At 44.5% G+C, this 27,156-nt stretch overlaps 1 pseudogene; it reads left to right on the forward strand.

Moving 5' to 3' along the window:
• Window positions 1-1,177: 1,177 nt before the first annotated feature.
• On the forward strand, window positions 1,178-26,557 carry LOC115088516 (annotated as a pseudogene).
• The last annotated feature ends 599 nt before the right edge of the window (window positions 26,558-27,156 follow it).

Below are 27,156 nucleotides of genomic sequence, written 5' to 3' on the forward strand. Positions count from 1 at the left end.
TCATGTTCTGAAAAACTGCGGGCGCATTTCAGAGGCCAAAGGGCATAACAAGATACTCGTAATGCCTATCTCTGGTGTTGAAGGCAGTTTTCTACTCATCACCGCGTCGGATGCGAATCAGATTGTATGCCCCCTGGAGATCTAGCTTGGAGAAGAATTGGGCTCCTTGTAGGCGGTCAAATAGTTCTGAGATAAGTGGCAAGGAATAGTGGTCCTTTCAGGTGATGGTGTTAAGCCTGCGGTAATTGATACATAGGTGAAGCGCCCCGTCTTTTTTTGCCACAAAAATCCCACCCCTGCGGGAGAGTCAGAAGGCTGGATGAATCCTTTGGCCAGGTTTTCTCAGATGTAGTCAGACATAGCTTTAGTCTCGGTTCGCGACAAGGGGTAGACCCGACCCCGAGGTGGTTCAGTGCCAGAAAGTAGATTTATAGAGCAGTCGTACAGACGATGAAGTGGTAGAGTATCTGCGCCTTCCTTAGAAAAGACATCTAGGAAGGATGTGTATTGAGGCGGAAGCCCCGGAGAGAGAAGAGTGCTCATCAAACAGGACTTCTGGAGTTTCGGTCTCAGACAGGATTCGTGACAGGAGTCCCCCCATCGGGAGAGTTGAAGGGCCATCCAATCTAATTGGGGAGAATGCCGTTGGAGCCAAGGAAGGCCCAGCACTATGGGATGAATCGCTTTCTCGATGACTTGGAACGTCAGGGACTCCTCAACCAAGGCGCCTGTATGGAGCTTTACTGGAGTGGTGATAAGGAAGGCTTGCCCTGGCAAGTGTTCCCCTTGGATGGATGATAGGATGAGCGGAACTGGAGCGGAGTAGGTGGGAATCCAAAGGTGCGTGACTAGTTGCCTCATAATGAAATTCCCTCCGGCCCTGGAATCCACTAGGACCAGCGTATGGAAGTCCTGGTCAGACATCCGAATGGTCACTGGAAGTGTGAGAAAGGGGGCAGGATGCGTCAGGCCTAGGAGTAGTCCCCCTTTGCAACCTAGGCCTGGGAATTTCCTGGCCACACCGGGCAAGAGGACAAGACGTGTCTGGCTTCTCCGCAGTAAAGACACAGTCCCTCACGTAGACGACGGTGGCGTTCCTCCGGAGATAACTTGCCTCGGCCTGACTGCATCGGTTCTTCCAGAGGGGTTTTGGGTGGAGGAGTAGACCGCCCAGGGGATGGTGAAGACCACAGATGTGGAAGGTGGAGGAAGATCTCCTGGAGGATTGCTGTTCTCTGACCCACTCTTAAAGACGGTAGTCGATGCAGCTGCTCAATTTGATGAGAGCATCGAGGGAGGTCAGAAGCTCTCGGGCCGCCAATTTGTCTTTTATGTAGGCTGTGAGACCCTCCAGGAATATGGAACGAAGACAATCCTCGCCCCAGTGAAGCTCTGTGGCTAAAGTCCAGAACTCAGTCATAATCAATGTTATCCCCCTGTTATATGTAAACCGATCTGATGTGAATTTTTTTCATGAAGGTCGGTATAGAAAAGTGTTAAATAAATAAATAAATAAATAATCAGTCAGGGGCAGGGAACCCTGGCGTAGATGAAGGAGTGAGGAGCCAGAGGTAGCCTGTCGTCCAGAGTCTTCGAAGACATTGCAGAACCGTACAAGGAAGCTGGAAAGGTCCTGGAATATCAGATCTGTCCACTCCCACAGGGGAGAAGCCCATGCCAGAGCCTTGCCATCCAGCAAGGAAAGGCTGTAGGTGGTCTTAGTGAGGTCATCGGGGAAGACAGCGGACTGAAGACTAAAGTACATACTGCACTGGTTCAGGAATCCTCGACACAACGCTGGGTTCCCCGAGAAGCATGGGGGAGTCGAAAGAGGAAGAACCAGTCGATTCACCGGCATGGCTGCTGCGAACCTTGGTGCAGAAGAAACTGAGAGCCTCTGGGACCGGAGAATCCAAGTGGGAGTTGAGCCATTCTACCGCAGACGCCAGAGCTTCCAGCGCCCTCTGGGGCCAGACCAGGGATCACCTGCAAGGCGGTGGCCTCCACCGGGTCCATGGACTTGGCAATCTGTTGTGTCCTCGATGGAAATGCGGACCCTTGGCCTGTGCTGGGATTGATGCTACCTGGGAGGAAGACCTGCCGCAGGTTCCCAGCGACAAGAGGCGAGGCTGATAGAAGGCAGGGGCTGGCTAGAGCTTCACCAATACCAATCCTGTTCCCCGCGGGTTGAACCTTTGGGTGCCGGGACCAGCTGGGCTTAGGAGGGGCCCCTGCGAAGACAAGATCCAGTCCGGTGGTCAGTGGCAGGCAGCAATCAGGCAATGTGAGGTCCGGTCCAAAGGTCCAGCCAGGGAATCCATCCGAAGGAAGAGAGGGAAGCTGGGGTCTGGAACAGGCAAAGGCAGAGGCAGGAACAGAAGGCGGAAGCAGGGTCCAAATGCTGGAACAAGCAAACTATGCAAGGGAGATCTGTTGCCAAGTCATCTGGCAAAGGTACTACTGGGGATTAAATAGGGCTGCTCCCAACATGACTGGGAGGGGTCTGCAGTGTTTCTCAGCTGCGGGCCCTTTAAATCTGCGCGCGCACCTAGGGGGCAGGGCCAACATCAGTGGCATCTGTGCCTGCAGCAGAAGCAGATCAGCCCCGGCAGCTTGGGGAGAGTGTTGGTCCTGCCGGGGGATTGCCCGACCCGCCGCCGAAGAAGCAGGAGCAGCAGCAGAAGAGGAGCGAGGAAACCTCCGGAGGCCGGTAGGCCTAACAGTAAGGAGATTACTTTTTTCATGTTTTTTCAGGCCCAGTCAGAGGAAACAGGCTAACTTAGCTTGGGGAACCTGACCAGGGTTAGGATGGTATTCCTTCCAGTCTACTCACTAACTGGTTGGGATATGCATCTGGGTTGTTTTCAGGACTTTGAGATTTTTGTGGTAGGAGCCTTGCTGGACACCTGGGTCTTTCCTGGATTCAGAGAACGGGGAAACCTATGTTTGGGATGCCCAGGGATAGGGAAGACCTGCCCATCTGAGGTTTTAACCCACTGCAAGGGGTAACTCCGGTGTTATTTTCAGTTGAGGGAAAAGGATATTAAGTTGAGACATCCAGGAGGAAGATTGTTTTGACTGCCCTTCCTTCCTGCATTGGAGCAGGGTAAGATACCTGCACCCAGGGATGTCTCCCATCAGGGTCCAGAGGAGAGACTGAGACAGTGATAAACCTAAAGAATTGGAAAAGCTGCTAACTGTGAGTAAAAGAACTGTAAAGATCCTAAAGGACACCCATCTGGAGTCTTCAGCCCCTGGGGAGAGAGAAAGCTTACTCTCTGTGTAAGGACAGGATTTTTGGCCATCTCTGGAAGGGGTTTTTCCTGATCAGTTTAAGGATTACTCTGCCCACCGGGACCTCCATTTCACCTAATCCAGGAGGGTGGATGGATCCCTTGCCTGCTTGAAATATTCCTGTACAGATAGAGGTGAATACTGTAACCAAGGAGAGAAAGACAGTGGTGTTGGAAAAATATTTATTGTGCCATCTGCAAGTATTTTATCAGTAAAGACTTTAATTTCAGATACTAACCCAGTGCATTCAGTGTATTTATTTGGGCATGCAGCACTCACAGAGAAGAGAAATTACCCCTCTCCCAGGGATAAACAGAAGGAAGTTAGTCACCCCTGCACTGGGCCCTGAACAAAACCCTTCCCCCCCCCCCCCACAAAAAGAATCCACACACTGGGGAAAGGGGCTCAGAGAATAGCTAGCCAGGGTTCCTATCCCAAAGAACATATAAATTCTTTTATGGCCCCCACCTGTGAAGGACATGCACACCAGGGTGGGGTTACAAGTATTCTTGTTGGAGAGAGAGGTAATTTGCCATAGCAATCCCTGAGTGGGAACTGAACCCTGGCTTCCCTGGTTCAGGGCCCATTGCTCTGACCACTACGCTACGACTCCACTCTAGTATATAATTACAGACCTCAAACTTGATTTTCCACAGGCACCATGTTATCAATTTAACACAGTGCAGATACTTTCAATATTATCATAGGACTTAGAAGTAACTTTTTAGTAGATCAAATATAGTGTCCATAGTACATCAAAATATACACTTATCTTATTTCTTAAGTCATTAAATCATCAATGGCATAAATTCAATCCCCGCCCGTGATATATCATAAGTTCACAGAAGCCCCATCACCAGCCGTATATCGAAGTAACATTTCTTCTGCTTCAGGGGAACTGTTGTTTTGTCCCGATGTTACCGCTCTATGATGCTCCAATTGGAGGAGATGTGGTCTAGTGTTTAGAGCAGCAGCCTGAAAACGAGGGAAGCCAGGGTTCAAATCCTATTGACACTCTTTGGGAAAGTTGCTTCACCTTCCATTGCTTCAGGTACAAACTTAGGGCCTGGATTTACTAAGTCAATCCTACTCCTTCCAAGAAGGGGGGGGGACTTCCCTTCCAAGGTTGGGCAGTTGAATGGAAAAACAAACCCACTCTCTATAAGGCAAAAACTCTCTTCTTTACTCTTCTCTACATAGGAAATATATCCCCTGCTGGTCCAAGAGGGCATAAAAGATAGGATTTCGCATTGTTTTCCTACTTTGCAGGCTGTATGGCCTACTTCTTATGTTCTTTCTTATGGGATCACCAGCAAAAAACTCCAGTCTTCTCAAAACCAAAACTACAGCCAAAAACATAGTGCTCATGCTCAGCCCAGCTTATAAGGAGGAGCTTAGCCACTGCACGAGGGCAAGGGAAAAATCATAGGGAAGGTCTAAAAAGACTGACCACATCCTCAAATGGAGACCTGTGAATCTACATATCTTGGCACTTCCTCTGGTACTACCTTCAAATCTGGATGCAGCTCTCTGAAATCCAGTGAATTGGAACTGAATGCCCTTCTTTAGACAAAGACAAGGTGAGCCTCTGCTGATGCTTCCTCAGACAGCAATTCTTAAGTGACTTTTTCCCATGCTTGGCAATTCTCCTAATGACTGCAGCTAGGAAACTCTTTAGTCAATTAGAGCAATCTCCCTGGATAGCTGAGAAGTACCTTTCTTGTCCTTGAGACCGCCGCTGGTTTTGCAATAGTCTCAGAGGTTCCCTTGAAGGCCTAAGACTTGAAGGCCTATTCATCCCAATACTGGACCCCAGCAAATTCCCAGGACAGGAGACAGGTCTCTCTTGGAGTGACCACCCTAGAAACCTCTCTCTCTAAGAGACCACAAAGAAGAGGAAGAACCCTGAACCATGAGGGCAGAGGAGATTTGTTAAACTACTGACAACTCCCACTCCTACTGTCTCTGATCTCACCTGACCTCTGTGGAGACTCTGAAGCCTATTAATAAGGGACGGTTTTGTGACCTACTTGCTTATCCATATTTGTAGAGACCCTCTAGGTCTGCATTAGTTGGACCTAGTACAATCCTGGTGTTAGAGAGTTAGGAGAAGGGTATACCATTCAATACAGCACCTCCTCTGAGGCTTGTTGGAGTGGTTAACTTCTGGTTGCATAAGAGAGTGGGAGTAGAGAGTATAGTGTGGTATTTTGTATTAGCTTATGAAGAGGCAGGAGCTGTTTCTGTTTTGTCTTCAGTCCTAGGCCTCACTGCCTAAGTCTTTTGGAATAACAGAGATATTGGTATTTGGAGTTTTGAGAATAATTTTTCAGATTTTTGTTTAGGAAGGAAGTATTTGCTAGCCCTCCATGGGAGGGTGAAGACTCCTTTTCTTCTACAAAGACTGGTAGCTTGTCCTTCATGGTAGGAAGAAGAGTTAATCCCCTCTGGGAGCAGGTGGACTGTCTTTTCATTTGAGATTATGCTTCAATCAAGAAAAACAGAACATTTACAGCTATGAACTGTGTTAAGCCCTTGGGGAAGGCACATTCGTATTTGAAATTTATTCTCATTCTATAATGATTGCTTTTGTAAATATGATCTCGTTGTGACATGCTTAAATGCTTTTCTCTCTTTTGAAGTTTATAAAGTTCTAAAACTTCATTAAAAGGGTGTTTGATTCATTTAATGTCAATTTTGTTGTTTTCCCTTTTAGGTGGAGTCTCCTGATATGATTCAACACCTCTCACACTAATGCATTATTTATTTACAGGAGAATTACTCTGCAAATTAAATAATAATCCTGTGTCTCAGTCATTAAGAAGAAGTTGTCACGCTATATACTAGCAATGGTAACATGGAATAGGCTTAGTTTTTGGGTACTTGCCAGGTTCTTATGGCCTGGATTGGCCACTGTTGGAAACAGGATGCTGGGCTTGATGGACCCTTGGTCTGACCCAGTATGGCATGTTCTTAGGTTCTTATGATTTTATGGAGAAGTGTAAAAAGTAAGAGATTTCTAATTGGAATTAAAGTATTCTAATGTATTCTATTTTGATTAGTATCTCCTCCTTGGGATGTACTAGTATTACTAGGCAAAGATTGAAAAGGAGAAGATCTAATGGCTTTTTCTTCAGGGATGGCGATTAAACATGACTAAGATACTCAGAGCACCGACAGTGCTGTCTGTGCTTTCAAAACATTCACAATACATCGATTGGTAAATCGCTGATCTACCATCGAGCCAACTTGTTATAAATTGAACCATTGCAATGCGAAGATCTTACATAATTCATGTAGGATAATATAAGTCACCATTGGTACAGTAGCCCCTGAGGCAGCTCTTACGAGCGAAACTCAGCCAGAGTCGGGCTAAGACCAATAAAGAATCCCTAATTCTACCGATCATCATTTTGTTTCCTATTTAATGCATTTTTACATGTTATATGGGTTTAATGTGAACCATATGTTCTCCAAGTTATGCTGGTCATAGTTTCCCCAGGGAAGTGCATCCCCTGATGGCGGGATTTATATTACCAGCTGCTTACTAAATATATATTTATATGGTTTACTTAGTGTGAAATGTTAGTAAGTTTCCTTCCTCAGATCATTTTTTTTTTGGGGGTGGGGGGAAGAGGGTGGCAGACCCTCCCAAGCCTGGTCACCAGATGTCACTGTCCCAGTCCTTAGAACACATGTTGTAAGAAGTCATCCATACCCCTCAGCACCTCCTACCTGGAGGTTCTGGATTGAATACCTGAATGCTATTCAACCCAGTTATTTTAAGACACCATGGGTTCAGTTTGAGGCTGCAACCAAGGAGTAAAGATGTATTTTTTTCTACATTCTGATGGGGCCTCCCAGCTTCACCCAAAGGAGTTTATTTTAGAAATGATACCTCCCAGTGCACTCCCTGCCTGAGGGTCCTTCTTATAAATTACAGCAATAGATTTTTAATCCTGATACCTTTTTGGGGCAAAAGGGTTCTCACCAGGGGACCAAAGACCTGTGAGCCTACTCTAAACCCTAGGTAGGCAAGCACCAGTGATGACGTCTGCTGCCAGAGTCAGTGAATGCAGAAGAGATATCCAGTTTTCCTATTAGAAGTATGTTTCGAACTTAGTGTGGGGAGGTTTTTGGATCCCTCTTCCCACTGGGATTTCAGAGTGGAGAACTTTCCTGATCTCACTGACTTTTCCCCAAAAAATGTTCCCTAGAAAGAACAACCAAACTAAATGAAGGAAGAACAAGATCACGAGATCCCATCTGGATTTCCACCCTAAGGACCAGGACAGGCTGGATGTCCGAGGAGAAGTTGCCTAAAGGTAGGATTTTTCAGTAATGCTGGGGACACCTCCAATAGGATTCCTTCACCACCGCTAAGAGAATTATGTGCATTAAAAATAACCATGAGCTCTACCCAGAGGTCTGGATTAAGGACACCTACCTATAGAGGAAAAACAGTAATGTACTATCTGTAAAATGTAAACTCATACATCTGGATAATGAACTTTAATTGATTTATACCAATCAGTAAACTTTATTTTAACAACTAGACCTGATTCCGTCTGAGTTATTACAGCCTCTCACCTCATGGGAAGCACCAAATGACTACACACACACACACATACACTGGTGCATCTAGGCCAAGAGCGAGAGCTTTCCCCCATAAAAAGAACCCCCTCCTTCAGGGGGAATATACTCCTGGGGGTAGCCCATGGGCCACTCCAAAGCCCTTTCAGACTGACGAACAGGAACAGTGAATTGTGTGAGCCCCTGTGCCGTAGTGCAACCTCAAAGCAAGGCCCAAGGCCCGCACCAACAGCAGGCAAGCATGTCCTGACATGGACTAGACAGAGTCCATGAGTCTGAACGAAGGCAGGATGTATAGCTGAAGGCTTGATAAAGACAAACTGAAACAGAGAACTAGCTAGGTCAAGGCTGATGGCTTGAGACAAGACTGATGACTAGGCTGATGGCTTAAACAATGTACAGTTGAACTGAACTAGAACTGAAGACTGGAGCAGAACTGAAGACTGGAACCAGGCTGAGCCAAAAACAGGAACCAGGCTCAACCAAAGACAGGAACCAGGACAAGCCGGAGACAGGAACCAAGTCAAACTGAAGAACGCAGCAGCAGAGTCCGACAGAAGGTCCAGGGTCCAGCAGACAGAAGTAAAGCGAGATCCAACACAATGCGGGGTCAAGGCAGGTAACAAGCAAGGAGAATCCAAAACCAGGGATACAGTGAGCAAGGTAAGGAACAGGATAAGCAACCTGTAGCCGATGTAAAGAGTCCAGATTCAGGAAGGCTAAGTAGTCTGGGGCATGTGACATCATCATTGGGCAAACGCCCAGCTCTCCCTTCGACGTGCACAGAATCGTGCGTGATGATGCGCACCTATACTGTGTGTTCCTCTGCTGGGTCTTACTTGTGTATGTGTCAGGATGCCCACTGGCGGTTCCCTTCCGCACAGTGAGTATATGAAGCCAGGGGTTCTGGGAAGGTAGCTGGATTCTAACACCCCCAGGGATTAAGAATCAGCATAGGATGGATTGGTTAGGCGGAGCAGCCCCGAATATAAATTAGTTGTGTGCCCTTAGGAGGAACAATCCTCCAAAAAAGGGGTTACAAATAGGATGAAACAAGTCCACTGGAATTAGGTATTTGAGGGGTCTGAGCATTTTTAATTTTTTAAAATGCTGCTCGCGAGATGTCTTAAATGGGGTTTCATATTGAGTTGTGAATCTATAAACACCTCTAGACTTTTTATTTCTGATAGAATAGGCATTACTACTTCCTCAAAATTAATAAATACTGAATTAGCTGCCTGAGGACATCTCGCTACCCAAAGAAGTCTAGTTTTTGGGAGATTTAAAATCGGCAATTGATACCTAACTAGTTCTTAATTTCACATAGGTATACATATAGATACTTCAATTTTAGAAGGTTAATCATTACAACACAAATCTTTACTACACAAATGCAAACAAAAACAGAAGATGAGTCCAATAATCTCCTAATTTGCCAGTAGCTATCTCATACATCTGTAGCCAATTCTAGCAGAGAGGGAATTACAGGGAACAATTTTAAAAAAATTTAAATATATATATATATATATATTTGAAGTAAGGTTTTTTTTAGTTGAAACAGTATGAGGTTTACTGCTCCCGTTTAACTGCAAAATATTTCATAGTGTATTCTTCTGTTATATTAAATATAACCATTTATTAGAGTAGAACCAACTCATCATTTAATATATATTCCATAACCATTGAAATCATATCCCTAATTCAGTTCTTAATGCACTGCATATAATGAATGACTTGGTAAGTAAAATATTTTGCCATGAAGGGTTCAGAAACATTTTCCTGCAGTTCCATCTAGTGGATTTTTCCAACATTACTACTGTAGTTACTTCAAGTTAATAGAAAGCCAAATACATGCCTTAAAAATCAGAATATCCCAATTATAGTAGGAATTGCTTCCACACTGGGTCTTAGGCAAAGATACTCTTTTTACACGAAAGGGTTTAGTGCAAGGAATGAGCTCTGATAGATGAGGGCTGTGGACCACTCAACAGTCTTAGAGGAGAAAAAAGATTAAAAATGCCCCAGATACCCATATAGCAGGATGGGACTTGGGGAAAAAAGACAACTGGTTAAAACCATCTCTCTTGACTTGGGAAACATTTGAAGACTGTGAAAAGTAAGTTTATATGCAACAAGAAATGTAAAGGGGAAGATGAGCTCCCAGTCAAGTCACAGAACAAGGAGGGAAAGACAGATTTCCAAAATGAATGACCCAAAGGTATCCAAACAAGTACTATAATGTCCAAGTTTACTTTATGGGGTAGATTTTAAAAGTTTGCTTGGGCGTACATGTGTGCGCGCTACCCAGCACGCGCACATCTACACCTGATTTTACAACTTGCGTGCAAGTTATAAAATCCTGGGTCGCGCGCGCAAGGGGGTGCACAGTTGTGCGCGCGCCAAGCTGCGCAGCCTTCCCCCATTCCCTCCCCCCTAACCTTTCCCCCCCCAGCCCTACTCTAACCCCCCCAAATTTTAGTTTTACCTTTTGCGCCTGCCTCTGGGCAGGTGCAAGTTGCGCGTGCCGGCCAATTGCCAATGGCCGGCACGCGATCTCTGACACAGCGACAAATGGGGCAAATGCTCTGGGGCAGGCGGAAAATTTAATGGGTTAAAACGTGTGCCTTAGGCGCATGGCAATTTTTTGCATCATGGGGTAATAACTAATAGCCTCATCTGCACGGCATTTACATGTAATGCTATTAGCTATGCCTTTGTTTGGATGTGCGTTTTGGAGGCTCTGATTCCCTTATTGCATCAGGGGTTATGGACGCACATCCAAAACAGCATCCAACTGCTCGTTAACCTGTGTGCTAGACTGGGGGCATTTTATTGCATGGGCCTCTTTATGTGTTTTAAACGCTCCTATATTAAGACAGACAATTGTTCTTTAAAGGTGTTTTTGTTTCTTGTCTTGTAGAGTGCCTACCGTTCTTCTTCCTGATTCATAGCCATCCGATACAGAGAGATAAGCAGCCCTGACAATGGGGAAGAGTGACTGTAATCTGAAGGGTTTCTTTCAACACATAAAATCTCTGTCCTTGCTGCTACCAAATAATAAATAACCAGGCAAATGGATTGAGATGCAGCAATGGTGACCATTCAAATTCTGGGACCCAAAGCACTGCACCTCACCTTCATGTCTCATTCACAAAGAGCAAGGGCTGGGAGTGTCCTTTCAATGGTCCAGCTCTTCTCTACATTCATAGACAGAATACAAACCCCTGTATCTTTAATAGTAAAAGCATCCCATCCAACCTTCTTAAAGGCATAATGGTTGGTGGGCCGGCACAATAACAGCAACATTTGTATGCCGGTATCTAATGACAGCATTGATCCCCCTATGGATCTGTCCCTGGTCTTCTATCTCCTACCCTTCTTTCATTGGCCCTTTTCTGGCTCCTCTCTCCCCTACCCTTCGCCCTTGGTCCATTGTCCTATCCTCTCACCTATAACCAATTCCAGGGTCCTTTCCCTACTCTCCATAATTGCTTTCTAGTTCCTCTCACTCCTGCCTCCCCCATATCTTCAGCCCTCCTCTCCTTGGCTCACCTCATTTCGCTGGTCATAGGCCCAGTGGCAGTATAAATTATCTAGCTAAAACTGCACTTGCAGCAAGAGAAGGGAAAGTAAGCATGGGGTCTGCAAGACTATGCACACTGACAGGCCCTGCAGTGGCCCCACCCTTTGCACAGGTTTACTGGGGAATAGGAAGCTCATGGGGGAGGGAGAGGCAGGCACTGCAGGGTCTGTGAGTGCACAGGTTCACAGGTCCTCTTCTGATTGTAACTCTTCTTGTTGCTGCTGCCACCTGAATATATCCATTGGCCCTGATCAGTTCTTCTGGGACAGTGAGCCACTAGGTCTCCTTTCCACTTAAGCTCCTATCTCCCCCTGCACCCAGGGGGCTGCTTGGGCAGAATTTAGGTCACTGAGTTCAAGAGATGTTCCTAACTAAAATGAACAATGAATAAAAACTGAAAGAATTAACTGCTGTGTTTTCCTCAGCCCATAGGAATACATAAAAGGCTGACAACTCAAATTAATAAATCAATATTTAAAGAAACATAGAAATGACGGCAGAAAAGGACCAAATGGTCCATCCAGTCTGCCCAGCAAGCTTATGGTAGCACTAGTCGTGCCATACAGGTCTCCTCCATAAAGGTATCATCGGGGGGTGGCAACTGGCTTGTCTACACAGGTCTCCCCCGTAAAGGTATCATCAGGGGATGGCATCTGCCTTGCAGTTACCCCCATACTTATTTTCCCAAACTGTTAAAAGCCAGGGCCCTTGTTGGTTTCTGTCTGATTCCAATTCCCCTTTATCTTTCGCCACTGAAGCACATAAGAATGTTGGAGTTACATCACAAGTATAAGACGTATTGGTTAAGGGTAGTAACAGCCGCATCAGTAAGTTACCCTATGCTTGTTTGTTTTCCCAGACTGTAAAATTCATGTCCTTGTTGGTTTCTGTCTGAAATTGATTCTCCTTTTCCTCTTTTCCCCCTGCCGTTAAAGTAGAGAGCAATAATAAGTTGTATAAATAGTATGAAGGCTTGTTGGTTAAGGGTAGTACCACCACACCAGCATGTAAGCCCCATGCACTCTTTTTCTCATTTCCATCTTCTAGCCTTTAGGGATCCACAGTGTTTATCTCATGCCCCTCTGAAATCTTTGACTGTTTTTGTCTTCACCACCTCCTCCAGAAGGGCATTCCAAACATCCACCACCCTCTCCATGAAGAAATATTTCCTGACGTTGGTTCTGAGCCTTCCTCCCTGGAATTTCATTTTGTGATCCCCTAGTTTTAAGATTTCTTTCCAACAGAGAAGGTTTGTCAAATGTGTATCATTCAAACCTTTCAGGTAGCTGAAGGTTTGTATCATATCTCTCCTGTGCCTCCTTGCCTCAAGGGTATACATATTTAGGTCCTTCAACCTTTCCTCATAAGTCATTTGATGGAGACCCCCCCCACCACCACCACCATTTTTGTCACCCTTCTCTGGACTGCCTCCATCCTGTCATTGTCCCTTTTGGGATACAGTCTCCAGAACTGAACACAATACTCCAGGTGAGGCCTCACCAAGGACCTGTATAAGAGAGTTATTCCTCTCTCTATGCAGCCCAACATTCTTCTGGCTTTAGCTATCATCTTGTCACACTGCTTTGCCGACTTCAGATCGCTAGACACTATCACCCCAAGGTCCCTCTCTTGCTCTGTGCATCACAATCAGCTCTTTCGGATTACCACACCCCAGATGAATGACTCTGCACTTCTTGGCACTGAATCCCAGCTGCCATATCTTCAACCACTGTTCAAGCTTCTTTAAATCATTTCTCATTCTCTTCACTCCTTCCGGCATGTCCACTGTGTTGCAGATCTTAGTATCATCCGCAAAAAGACATACTTTACCTTCTATTCCCTCCACAATGTCGCTCACAAAGATGTTGATCAAGACCGGTCCCAACACCGATCCTTGCGGCACTCTGCTTAATACCGTTCTCTCTTCAAAGTAGGTTCCATTTTTCATCACACACTGTCTTCTATCCGTCAACCAGTTTGTAATCCATGCCACCACCTTAGCACTCACTCATAAGCTTCTCATTTTATTCACAAGCCTCCTATGAAGGACTGTATTAGAAGCTTTGCTGAAATCCAAGTAGATCACATCGAGCGCTCTTCCTGGATCCAATTCTTTAGTCACCCAATCAAAAAAATAAATCAGATTTGTCAGACAGGGCCTTCCCCTCGTGAATCCATGCTGCCTAGGGTCCAGCAATCATCCTGACTATAGATAAGTCACTATCCTTTCCTTCAGCAGAGTCTCCATCATTTTTCCCACCACCGAGGTGAGGCTAACTGGCCTGTAGTTTCCAGCCTCCTCTCACTCTTGTGAAGCAGAACCACCACCGCTCTTCTCCAATCATGTGGCACCACTCCCATTTCCTGGGATCTATTAAACAGGTCTTGCAGTGGACCTGCCAGCACATGCTGAGCTCCCTCAATATCATGAGATGAATCTCATCAGACCCCTTGGCTTTGCCCACTTTCAGTTTTCCTAGCTCTTCCCATACATTATCTTCTGCATTCTGAGTTTTGTCTACTCCACACCTATCCAATGTCTTGTTAATTAGCGATGGTCCCTCTCCAGAGTCTTTTTTAGTGAACTCAGAACTGAAGTAATTGCTTATTATTTCCGCTTTTTCTTTGTCTCTCTCCACACATTGATCCTTGTCACCTTTCAGTTTCACTATACCACTTTGGAGCTTTCTCCTTTCTCTGATGTATCTGAAAAATATTTTGTCCCCTCTCTTTACCTCTTTGGAAATCCTTTCTTCCACCTGAATTTTTGCTTTCTTGATTGCTTTCTTCATCTCCCATAGTTTCACCAAATATTCTTCTTTGTGTTCCTCTTTTTGGGATCCTTTATATTTCTTGAATGCTGTTCTTTTTGCTTTTATTTTATCAGCCACCTCCTTTGAGATCCAGATTGGTTTCTTATTTGTCTTGCTTTTGTTCATATATTAGTTGCCTTAGTAATTGCTCCTTTTATTTTAGCCCACTGTTGTTCCACCTCTTTCATTTTCTCCCAGTCTTCAGGTTCTGCCTCCATGTACTTCCGCATTTCCAAAAAGACTATATTTTGAAGTTCAAAACTTGGGTCTTTGTGTGACGTCTTCAGATCCTATTTGCAATATCAAACCATACTGTTTGATGATCACTGGTGCTGAGGTGGGCACCCATCTGGACATTAGAGACATTATCCCCATTAGTGAGCACTAGTTCAAGTATAACTCCCTCTCTCGTGGGTTCCTTTAACATTTGTTTGAATAGGGCCCCTTGCAGGGCATCCACTATCTCTTTACTTCTGTTAGATACTGCAGAACCGATTTTCCAGTCTACATCTGGCAGATTAAAATCTCCAACGAGCAACGCTTCTCCCTTCTTTCCCACCTTTCGGATGTTTTTGCCAAGATTTCTGTCCAGTTCTTCTGTTTGATTTGCAGGCCTGTAGACCACACCAATAAAACTGGAAGCACCTTCTTCTTTTTTTTAGGACTATCCATAATGCCTCTTTCCTAACCCTTGTCCCTTGCAATTATTCCTTGGATATTGTTTTTGACATAAAGAGCTACTCCTCCCCCTTTTCTGTCCTCTCTGTACATCTTATAGCCTGGTATGGCCATATCCCAATCATGAGAATCCGTGAACCATGTCTCTATAACAGCAACAATGTCCAAGTCCCCCTCCACCATTAGGGCTTGCAGGTCTGAGATTTTATTGCCCAGACTACGAGCATTTGTGCTCATAGCTTTCCAGATTTTGTTGTTCAGGTTACTGCTTTTCTTGGACTTGTTTTGTGCCTTATTCAGCTGACTTTTGTTATCCCCTGCACCCATTTCCTTTGAATTTGTATTTGAGGGGTGACGTTCCAATATCCTTCTGCCACCCCCATCATCTAGTTTAAATGTTTTATGACATAGGATTTGAATTTATCTCTTAGGATCTTTTTCCCTGTCATAGACAGATGTAAAGATACAGATTATAATTATCTCTCAGACAATTTTTGGTGAGGTAATTGTCATAGTGTATATTGGTAATGTAACAAAAAGACTCAAGTACCTCTAACAATCCAAAGTCAATATTTGGCAAAAACAATTTTTTTCGCATTTAAATGACCTCATACCGGGCTTGGATGTGCAGAATAGCATGGTCGTTTGCCTCTATATGCAGGGTAGCAAAATTAGTTGCCTCTGCCAAGGTTTTTAATCATTGGTCATGAAAATGTTATTTTAATTATGCTTATTGTGACAAAATTTTCTTCTTATATCATGGCAAAATTTCTTATTGTGACATGCTGTTTTCATTCAAAAATGGAATCACCATTACAGTTATTTCATAACTTTTGTGATATAAAATTACAAGCTACTTAGCTCAGTTGAAGAAACACTATAGACCCAGTGCGTTCAGAGGTATTAGCAAGCTGCCCGACACGGTCCGTGTTTCGGCTGAAACCTTCTTCTTGGGGCCATATATATCTATGAGAACAATTATCAAAACACATAGTAAGTATTTTCTTTGAGAAAGCATTTATAAGGCACATATACAGTGGTACTAATGGGTGACTTGTTTCAGCAACTGTTCATCGGCCATCCGGTAATGCGTCTCTTCCACTGGAGGGGCCGCACATGCACCATTTTTAAAGGGCTCTTAGCCAATGCGGAAATACCGCGTATGGTGGAAATACTGACGTCACAATCTGTCAACATGGAATCGCTGGTTAAAGAATAGTGTACCACTCTATTGCTGCATTTAAACCAGCAGGATGGACACAGTTTAAACGGTATATCCATCTTTGTTCATGAAAATTATGACAATATTGTCTATAACCTGCCACTTTAGATCTACGAAGTCATGAGAATGTTGGATGCAATGTGCGACTATTGGAGTCTGCATTTTACTTGTAGTTACACAGCTGCGGTGTTCTGTTAGCCGGGTCCATAAGGACCACTTGGTTCTTCCGATGTAGTATTTGTTACATGGGCAAATAATTAGATAGATCACATGGGATGATGTGCAATCAGAATATGCCTTGGCTGTATAAGTATTGCCTGCTTGATCTGTCCAAGACGGTCCTGGCAATGTTTGGGCACACATGGAACATTTCTGACAAGGCCAATGTCCAATGGGCTGTTCAGTGGAAAGGATAACTTCCAGGTGCAAAAAGGAGTGAGTAGGAAGGTCTCGCAAATTTTTACCCCGGCTGTATGCGATAATGGGGCACTCTGTGAAAATAGAGTGAATTTTCAAGATGTTCCAATATTTCCGAATGAGAGCTGCAATACAAGATGATTTAATTGAATATCTCAACGTGCATACCAGTGGTGAATCATCTTCGTCATTGTCCTTGTGATGTCAGTATTTCCACCATATGTGGTATTTCCACCTTGACTAAGAGCCCTTTAAAAATGGCGCATGTGCGGCCCCTCCGGTGGAAGAAACGCATTATGGGATGGCCGATGAACAGTTGCTGAAACAAGTCACACGTTAGTACCACTGTATATGTGCCTTATAAATGCTTTCTCATAGGAAATACTTACTATGTGTTTTGATAATTGTTCTCGTAGATATATATGGCCTCATGAAGAAGGTTTCAGCCGAAACATGGACCGTGTCGGGCAGCTTGCTAATACCTCTGAACGCACTGGGTCTATAGTGTTTCTTCAACCGAGCTAAGTAGCTTGTAATTTTACATTACAAAAGTTATGAAATAACTGTAGTGGTGATTGCATTTTTGAATGAAAACAGCATGTCACAATAAGAAATTGGTAGAGGCAACTAATTTTGCTACCCTGCATATAGAGGCAAATGACCATGCTATTCTGCACATCCGAGCCTGGTATGAGGTCATTTAAATACAAAAAAAAGTCTTTTTGGTAAATATTGACTTTGGATTGTTAGAGGTGCTTGAATCTTTTTGTTACATTACCAACAGACAGATGTAAGCCATCTTTGACATAGAGCCTTTTACTGTTCCATAAATGGCCCCAGTCTCCAACATATCCAAAATTTTGTTCATTACACCAAATTTTGAGCCATGGCTAATGTATCCAGCTAAAGTTAGCTGGATAAGTTAACCTGGATATTCAGTGGTATATACGTCATACAAAATATCCCAAGATAACTTGCAACCTAACCAGTTAAATTTGAACATTACCAGCTAGGTTGCAAAGCTATCCAGGTAGGACAGGAGGGTCTATGTAGACCCCGGGAGGGTTTTACATTACTTGGGGGTTGGGCTTTTCTTGGGGGTCAAGCAGCCCCTTTAAGGTTATATAATAACACATGTCCCAATGCATCTATGGGAAAATAGCCTTGACTCCTGAGTTGCAGCTTTTTTCAATTCAAATAAGGCGGCTTGAGAATCTTTAAGCAAGCCATATTTGTTTTGCAGCAATTAGGCTAGTAATAAGCTCATTAGCATGCGTGTGCATACTAATTAGCTCATTTAAGTGCACATGGTGCCAGCCCTGGAATAACACAAGATATTTGAAATAACTCATGTTTTCCCCACATTAGGCCCTGTCTTCCCCCCCCCCCCAACCTTACCCTTCACTGAAAAATCGGGCTCTGTGATGCTGGAATCCCTTCTTCCAGAACCCTCATTTTTAAAAAAAAAGCTAACCCTGGTGATCCAGTGGACCACCCCACCCCCATGCCCTCAGATCCAAATTCCCTGGTGGTCTAGTCAACACCTGCCACCCCCCCCCCCATTGGTGGTCTAGTGGGGGCCTAACGTGCCCCTATGCTCTGGGCCCAGCTTGCAATAGATCATCAGGGAGATTTTTTTGTGTAAGGAGGGGTCCGGGGGTTTGGGGCAGTCCACAGGACCACCAGGGCAAGATTCTTTCAAAAAAGGGGGTGTCCATGGGAAAACTAGGATGGTGGAGAGGGTTCCAGCATCCCAGGCTGGATTTTTCAGTGAAGGGTTAGAGTTAGGGGGTGCAGAAGGGATTTTCCACAGTCAGAAAATGTGTTTAGTATTTTATTTTCACAATTATGGGATGCCTAAAAGGGAAGCAGGGTGGATAGGATAGTGGGGGTTAATGCAGACCCCAGGGATTTTACTTTACTACTTTTGGAAGGCATTCTCAGGGCTGAGCAGCCCCTTTAAGCATTGTTGGCCCAATACTCCTGGGACCAACATCACTCTGTGGTTAGTGGGGCCTTCGCTGTCGTGATATTTTTTCCCATGGGCAGCAGTATTTTCCTTGCAGGAAACTTCTGTGGGCCACTGTGTTTTCTCCCAAGGCAAAATACCACAGTATTCACAAAGCCGTGGGTTAATTTACAACAGCATTGTGATTCTCCGGTATTTTTCTCATGGTATTTTCCCCTCCGGGAATAATACTGCAGCTTAGTGAGTGACCCCTAAATTAGCTTGATATGTCTAGGATAGTTATTTGGCTGTCCTACAGCTTTTTTTTTTAATTTTATTTATAAGATTCAAATAGTATCACAAGAAACCTTGTTACAGAAAATACCAATCACTGATCATTCCATAAGAGAAAAAGACTAAATTACCAGTAGTACAAGAAACAAACCCAGATACTATGATTTGATAATTACATTAGTCCCCAATATTATAGGAAGAAAGAAATGCAATACAGGATATATCAAATAGTAGAGATGTGCTTCGTTTTTTTCTACCGGGTCGTTTTTCGGTTCGAATACTTCGTGGTATAATTCGGGTCTTCTCGTTTCGTTTTCGGGTCGTTTGCCCGAAAACGAAACGAGAAACCCGAAACCGGACCGAAAAACGAATCGGTAACGAAGCGAAAAAAAAAACCACCCCAAGCATTTAAAAACATTTTTAAGCATTTTCGTACATATATAACAACCCCCCCCCCATCCCGATCCCTCCCCAAGACTTACGAAGATCCCTGGTGGTCCAGCAAGGGTCCGAAAGCGATTTCGTTTTCGGCTGCCAGTAACCAAAATGGCGCCGATAGCCTTTGCCCATACTATGTCACAGAGGCTTTCGGCGCCATTGGTCAGCTCCTGTCACATGATAGGAGCACAAGATGGCGCCGATGGCCATGTGACAGGGGCTGACCAATAGCGCCGAAAGCCCCTGTGACATGGTAGTTCGGGCTATTCGGCACCATTTTGAGGCGCACGGCTTGCAGCACAGCACACCGGGCACGGAGGGCACGGAGGGAAAATGGACCCCGGGACCCCGCTGGACCACCAGGGATCTTCGTAAGTCTTGGGGAGGGATCGGGGGGTGGTGTATTATAGTGAATTTAAATGTTTGGGGTGGGTTTTAATAAAAAAAAAAATTTGTGCCCCCTCTCCCCAGGCAAACCCGAAAACGAATTTTCCCCCGAATTGCGGGGAAAATTTCGTTTCCGGTTTCGGGGGCTCCGAAATAACGGCGTTTATGTCGTGTTTCGGATACTCCGAAACAGAAACGAATTAGGAAATTTCGTTAAATTTCCTAAATAGGGCGAAAAACGAACCACATCTCTATCAAATAGAAGAAAGGAAAAATACAGGAAAAAAAACCAGGCAAATTCAGCATCTAACTCAAAAACTACTAATATATTAATCCCTAGACCAGGGTTTCCTAAACCTGTCCTGGGGACCCCACAGCCAGTTGGATTTTTAGGATATCCACAATGAAAATGCATGAGATAAATTTGTGTATCATAAGGACTCAGTATATGCAAATTTATCTCATACATATTCATTGTGGATACCCTGAAAAGCCAACTTGCTGTGGGGTCCTCAGGAAAACTTTGGGAAGCCAAAATAGACTTTTTAGCATCAAGAAAAATTCTTAAATGCTTAGGCTCAAGAAAAATAAATTTCAATCCACAATAATTAAACAAACACTTGCAAGGGTAAAATTGAAAAAAAAGATGCCCCAAGTTCCCTAGTCTATTGACACATTGTCAGAAAAAGCTTCCTTCTTTCCTATATAGATTTTGCCAGATCTGGACAGATCTTCCTACCCATAAATAATGCATGTGAATTCTGAAAATATAGACGTCTAGTCATATTCAAATCTTGCTCAAAGAGAAACAAAACCAATAGAGTTGCTCTCTCTTATATACCCTGTGTAGATAATATTTCAAGAAAGGAAGTCAACTCAAGACTCTCCAATTGAGTATGTACTTCTGCTTGAACACTGCCTTGATTACTCCCCTACTGGGATAAAGTAAACCTTATTCACCAGAATAAAGGCTCCTGTTTTATTTTTAACATATCCACCAAAATTTTTTAAAGGATTCAAAAAGCAATAGCATTGATAATCTAGAAAAGTTAAAAAAAATCACAGGTTTAAATGTCTAGCAAATTCTCAGTTTGCTCAATTTTACGATGTGGATCTTGAAATATAGCAGAATTCACAGCCCATAAGTCCTTAACTTCCTTCTCCCTAGTGTCCAACCTTCCTGTATGTTCCTTACAGCTGGACTCTTGGCCTTGTGCAAATAATTTCACATCTTCTGATAGCAAAGTTATATCTGTAGAACAAGACTTAGAGATATCTTATCTTACTAGGACAATCCAAATAGAGTCTATATAGTAACTCTTGAGGGCTAAGATAGAAGAAGAAGAAAAACTTCACTGACCAGCTAGACTGGAGTAGACTAACCCAAGGGAGTAGAGGATTCCGCTGCTTGAGCCAAAACTCCCCTAATGGCTCTATCCTGTCCAAGTTTACTTTATGTGTACTGAAAATGAATGGCTGCGGGATTTTGGGCTATTTATTTTGGGAATGTGTGGTTTTTCGGCTTCTTTCCGGAAGGGTGCTGTGGTAGCCAGAAGGCATATTTCTAATGGTGCTTTTTTGTCTCTTCCTGACAAACTGGTGCCAGTTTAAAGCTTGAGGGTGAAATGGAAGAATCAGCACCTGAGGGGAAAGGGAAAGGGGAAGTGAGTATTGGACAGCTTAAATTTGCTTTGCTCATGTTAGAGAGTCAGAGGGATGAATATTACAAGTGGAAACTTCTTTATCTGCCTTACTTCTTCCATCAAAAGAAAAAAAGACTAAATATAGTCTATGGCTTATTCTAGGTAGACGTACAGTTCACTGTTGACAAAGGATCATTGATGGGTGGCTTTTTCTGTGCAGTGGCAAGTAGCTGTTTCTTGCAGTTCAGGCTTCCCTTTCTCCTGAGGCAGTACTAGGCTGGCTGTAAACTCCCTGATGGGCTTCCAGGTATCCCTTAGTGAGAACCACTACTATCTATTCTGCAATGCCATGTCATATAGCAAAATAGTGCTATTAGTTTCACTCAAAAATACAGCACTGTTTTCAATGCTAAAGGGAATAGAGCTGCCTTATAATACACTGTCAGTGCTAACAGTAACACCTTATAAATGAGCCCCAGACTATTCTGAAAAGAGCAATCAACAGTGCCAGTACAGTGCTATAGCAATCAATATAACTGCATTGGGTTCCGCCATTCCTGGGATCCCGAGTGGGCCGACTGTGAATTGCAGTAAGATATAGCTCCGAAGGCAACTTGCATCACTGTTTCTCTGCTACTTTCACCCTGCCAGGGACTTAAAAGAAATGCTTTCATTGCTCTGCCACCTCATTGCTCTGCCACCTCATTGCTCTGCCACCTTTTTTCAAACCCCACCCTGTGGGGTTTGAAAAAAGAAAGCTGCTTGTTTTACCACCCCTGAGCAGGAACAGAATAGCAGTATTTAATGCCCTAGGGAGGTTCGGTCCCCAACCTGGAATTGCTTCTAATACATCTTGAATGGTGCAGCTCTGCAGAGCTTTCAGATGAATCTTATGTTACAGCAACACTGAACATGACAACCTTGATTTTTAGACTTTTGTAGCAATATTTAACTTTTTAATATACTGTGTTCATTTTGTAAATTTGTCTATTTGAAATGCAGGAATTTGTGTAAAATCATGCATAATAAAATTATTTTTGCAACTTTTGAGTTTTGGGCTACATTTGGTGATTGATTGGGCTCTAAAAGGTTTTGGCATCTGGCAACCCTGGGCCCCAAACTCTTTGCAGTGGAAGAGGACCAGAAAGCTCATCTGCATACTGTTTCCAGCATCCCCTGGAAGAGGACTGCAGAGGTCACAGTGAGCGATCCAGACACCACAGCCCCAGCTTGCAGTGATCTCTTGGTTCCTGTAAGGTCCTTCATGGTCTTCATTTCCTGTGGTTTTTCTGGTCCACTGTTTTTGTCTTCAGTGGTTCCGGTCCTTGCCTCCGGAGGTCCAGTTTACGTTCTTTGCTTCCTGAGTTCCAGTTAAATCTTCGTCACCTGAATTCTAGCTCCAGTCTTCTTCTGCTGAATTCCAAGTCTTGTCTTCATCTTCAGGTCTCCTGTTCCTCATCTGTACCTAGTTCCAAGTCCATCTTCACTGGATCAAATCCTTGGAGTCCTTCCTCATTTTTAAAGTCTTGTTCCAAGTTCCAGAGTTCAAGTTCCTAGTTCATGAGTTCATTTTTCCTGGACCCAGGGAGCTTGTCCAGCCTGCAGTCTGCCCTTGTCTTAAGCTCTTGCCTGAAACTTGTCATCAATCCCAGCCTAGTTCCTCGCCCGGATCCTTCTCTTCAGTGTTGTCTGGACCCCGGTTTTCGTTCCTTGTTTGATTCCTTGTCATAGCCTGGACCTTTGTCTCCAACTGCGTTTATGCTTAAGTCTTCAGCCACGCAATTGCCTTCATCATGTCCAAGTCTTCAGCCTCACATCCAAGTCTTCAGAGCCTTCATCTTGCCCTCAGTGTTTAGAGTCCTCAGTCTTCGCCTGTCCTATGCTCAAGCTGTTGCCAAGCAGTTAGTTTGTAAGGGCTTATATGTGACTGGAGGGCTACCCAAGAAACTAGCATAGGTTGCTGGTTCTCATCCAAGGTCTGCTAGTTCCTGGTTCTTCTGTTCCTGTTCCAAGTCTTTGAGTGTTCCTGTTCTAAGTCTTCAGCTCTGCTTGAGCCTTCAGCCTGTCCCAATGCTCCAGTCTTCAGCTTCAGCCTAGCCCATGCCTGGATGCGCTCACCCACCAGTGGCATGGACCAAAGCCAGCCCCAGAGTTGTGTTGGTCACGTCGTGGCACACGGGCTCACACTCACATCCATCTCACAACAGATTGTGAAGGCCATGAACTTGGTGAACATGTCCCCATGACGGGCTTTCCATGCTTTGACTCTTGTTCCTTCCTGAGTTTTTTTTTCTTTTTGCCTATGATCCACAGGAGGCGCCTGCATTGAAATTCTTGCTTAAGTTCTTCAGCTTTTCCAAGTTTTCTGGTTCACCTTTGAATTATGCTTTTGCCTCACTTAGTATAGGCTCACAGCCATCAGTCTAGCACTTGCCCAGACTTCAGCTCCTAGATTTAGAAGAAATAATAATCAGTGGTGCCCCTGGATATTACTAATCACCTAATACCTGACCTAATGGAACTTCAGCAGTAGAAAGTCCTAGAATTCAGACTGCACCTTAATCAAGAAAGCAGCAGATTACCGACCAACTTTGTGGATGCTGATGTGGAGGCAGCTATTTCTAAAAAAACATCTACCACGGCCATTTAAGTCGCCACTCTCCAATGCCCTCTTCTCGGAGCTCCTCTTGAGTCAGCGTGACTGAGTCCTAGCTGGGGGACCCTAATTAGTACTCTAGTCCTGCTGTTGTGGCAGCTATTAACACTTTCACTATTGACAGCTCAGTGGACTTCAATGACAGTATTTCCATCAAGTCCTAAAAGGCTGCCACTGTCCTTTTCCCTTGAACTGCATTCAAAGTAGAACTTGTCTTCTCTCTCAGGACCTTATAAAGTTCAGTTTGTAGTGCAGCCCAGATTCTATAAGAACCCATTTTGAGCTGGAAGAAAGCAGATAGGTTCTGAAGGCATCCCCTGGAGGATGCTCTATTGTATAGCCCCAAGGTTATTTGGAAACTGCATTCTCTCGGTACAGCTGTTCTTCGGCACTTCAGGCATCCGCCTGCTGAGACCCCACCTTCTACCGGGTCCATCACATCACTGGCCAGATGGTCTAATCCTGGGGGAATTCTGCATTACTGTGGAGTGCAGAATTTGCGCAGGATTCCACCCCTGTGCAGAAAATTGCATAGAAGATGAAGGCCCTGGCATGCTGCGAACAGAGCATGCGTCATTCACGGCGAAGATGAAGGCCCTGATGCGCCATGTGCAGTGAAGATGAAGGCCCTGGCATGCCGCAAATGCAGCGTGCGCTTTCGCAGCGAAGATGAAGGATCCTGCGGGATGCACTCAGCTCACAGCATTGCTGAAGGCCATGGTGAGAATGAATGTGTGTAGAAAAGTGTGTGTGTGAGAGGGGAGGGGGAGGAGGAGGCGTATGGGGGAGAGGAGAGTGAGAGAGTAGAGAGGGGGAGGGGGAGAGAGGAGGAGAAGGAGGTGGAGGGGGTGTGAGAGAGAGAGAACAGGGGAGAGGGGGTGAGCAGGAGGATGTGAGAGAGGGCAGGAGTGTGTGAGAGAGATCAGGGAGGGAAAGCAGGGGAGTGTCAGAGAGCAGAGGGTGTGAGAGAGAGCGGGGGGGGGGGGGGTGCATGAATGTGGGTGCCAAAGAGAGGGAGCCTATATAAGGAGATTGTGGAGGAGTGAGTATATGTGTGAGAGATTGGGAGCTGGTGTGTATGAAAAAGGGATCATGTGTATGTGAGGGTGCTAGCCTGTGTGAAGGGATTGTGAATATATGAGAGAGAGCCTGTGTGAAGGGGTGAGTGAGAGAGAGATATAGGTAGCTTGTGTGAGGGTGTATGCGTGAGAGAGAAAGGGAGCTTGTGTGGGTGTTTATGCAAGAGAGTAAGCCCCTGTATGAGGGGATGTGTATGTCTGAGAGAGTGAGGGAACCTGTATGAAGGTGTGTGTATGTGCACTAGAGAGAGGGAGTATATGTGTGTGTGTGAGAGAGAGAGGCACAGAGGGAACCTGTGTAAGGGGCAGTACTGAGAACAGGGTCAAACTCTTTGAATGGCGATAGAGTGGAAGGGGTGGAGCCTAGAGGTGGAGGGGAGAGATACTGGCAAGTGGAGGAGTTGGGGCCTGAGAGGGCAAAGTGGCCAGAGGAGTAGGGAGAGCGAGTGGAAGATACACTATTACAGTGAATTTCTAGGGGAATTCTGCTCAAAATATTTAAAACTCTGCATCTTTAAGTAATAATTTTTCTGTATTAATTTAAAATGTAATTACTTAAAGACTGTCATGTAAATTGTGATATTTTGTCCAATATAAAATATGCAGAATTTTGCAGAATTTTAAGTTTTTGTGTGCAGAATTTTAAGTTTTTTTTGCACAGAATTCCCCCAGGAGTAATGGTCTCTACTACTTATCATGAAACTGTACTTTCTAATACAAAAGTCTTGGAAATTCCAGTTCTGCTAGAAATCAACATGAGAGCAAGTATTAATTGCTTTGGAATCAGAAACTCTGATTTTGAGCTATGGGAGAACGAGACTGATATTGAAAAGAAGAACATAAGAGTGTGACCGGTCTTCTGAGTTCATTGAGAGAACTTTGTCCTTGCAAGTATTTTCCAAACCCATTGAGTATTCTTAAGATCTGCTCGAAAGTTATCTTGGTGGATAAAGCGCATGATGGTCACCTTGTATGGGAGTGAGAAGGAAGAACTGTTAAAGAGATGTTTACGCTAAATACGCTAATGGTTCAATACCAGCTCTCTACAATCTGAGAATAATTAGTCCCCATTCACGCCAATTCCTATGTGTGCTTTAAAAGCAAAAGAGAAGCCAGCTTTTCTTCTATCTTCCTACCAACGCTTCAACCATAAAGAACAGAATCCACTGCTGATTGTGTGCCTGCTCAACCATAGACCACAGAACCATGGAGTAAGTTCTCTTTCTAAGTCATATTATGAGCCAGAAGATCCTGATGCCTCCTCATCCTGGTTCATGTCTTGCGGCTGACTTCATCTCCTATCAGCAGAACATTGTGATGTCATCCGTTCCATTGCAAGCCCCAAGCTACATGCTCTCACACCATCTGCTCATGTCAAATGCATCAAATCTGGACTACAGTCAACTGGACTTCAGCAGTCCCTGGAATATTCCACTACAAGAAGTGCCAAGGTCTATAGCTGTGCACTTAAATTCTCCTGTGCCATCGTTTGCCCAGGAGCCAACTTTTTGAGATCCTGCCCATCCAGCTTACCCATCTTTCATAGGTCCAGACAATGCCAGCCGCAGGAAAATGCATATAATGATTTTCCTCAAAATCAACCATTGCCATTGCCAGAGGGGTTGAGGACAATAATCCTAAACTGATCCTCATTTCTGTAACAATCAAGTGAGAATCTGAATTGGACCAGTTTTCTGGATAAGTAAATTATCCAAGCCTGCAGCTATGTCTTCGACCAAGCCTGCAGCCATGTCTTTGTTCAACGTGTGCCAAATGGTTTTTCGCTTCAGTACCATAATCAAGTATCTGTGGATCCTCTGCTTGGACTCTTGATGCCCCCTGTGGGTATAGGTATACCTTCATCTCCTCAAAAGCCGAAGAGCAAAGGCTTGAGGAGGGAGCTTTGAGGAGGATGTACTGCTGTGATACCACTTGTGGGAGGGCCCTGCGAGCGGCCTCACTCGCCTCCTGACACCACCTGTGCTGCCATCGTTGCCGAGCGATGCTGAAATTTCCATGCGGTGGAGAAGCACTGCTGATGCTGCTGTGTTCTTCATGGCCTGGATGTCACCAATCCATACTGCCTTTCTGTGTGGCATTGACTCCACCAC

The sequence above is a fragment of the Rhinatrema bivittatum genome, chromosome 3 (assembly GCF_901001135.1).
Source record: "Rhinatrema bivittatum chromosome 3, aRhiBiv1.1, whole genome shotgun sequence".
Taxonomy (NCBI): domain Eukaryota; kingdom Metazoa; phylum Chordata; class Amphibia; order Gymnophiona; family Rhinatrematidae; genus Rhinatrema; species Rhinatrema bivittatum.